We start from the raw sequence: 765 nt of genomic DNA on the forward strand, positions 1-765 counted from the left end.
GTTTACCTCATTGTATGTCTAAGAAAAAAGGCCTTTAGGTTAGACGAAGAAAATTACATACCTGGGAAGAATTGACAATAGCCGCTAATGTGAAGGGAAAATTGGTAAATACTTGGCAGTCTCTTGTGAATATTTACTGTGATTATTACGTATTAGGCAATAATGAGATTTCACTATCATGTCCTTGTGCTTGAATTTGTGAAAGCAGGGTCGCTTATTCAGAAGTCCTAATTTTGTATTTAATTTTGTTTGGAAATGTTCTCTCCATTTTGATACCTGTTGGGAAATTCATTATTATAATAATTACGTCCACCAACGTAGTTGGGAGGAGGTTATGTTTTCACCCCTGTTTGTCCGTTTGTCTTTGTTTGTGAACAACTCCCTAGCCACAATTTTACTCATAGAGTAGTGAAACTTTAAGGGATTAATTATGTTGAAACGTGGAAAGGATTAAATTATGAAAGTCCTAAGTTAAGGGTCAGAGTCAAGGTCGACCAAATTAACCCTAGTCTTAACTTGAACCCCAAGGCCGCACATGGTTGTTACACAGACTTTAAATACGCCTATGGTCTAAATTTATTCAGGGCAAGGCAAGCTAGTTTCGAGAAATTAGCTGGCGTGGCGGAGTTCTGCACTCTGAGTGCTTTTCTAGTTGTTGTTATTATTATTATTATTAATATTATTATTATTATCGACCTCGTTCGATGAAAGTTCGTTTTTTCATAATCCTAGTTTTCTTTTTTGTGATATTTGCAAAATATAAAC

The sequence above is a fragment of the Palaemon carinicauda genome, chromosome 27 (genome assembly GCF_036898095.1).
Source record: "Palaemon carinicauda isolate YSFRI2023 chromosome 27, ASM3689809v2, whole genome shotgun sequence".
In the NCBI taxonomy this organism is placed as follows: Eukaryota; Metazoa; Arthropoda; class Malacostraca; order Decapoda; family Palaemonidae; genus Palaemon; species Palaemon carinicauda.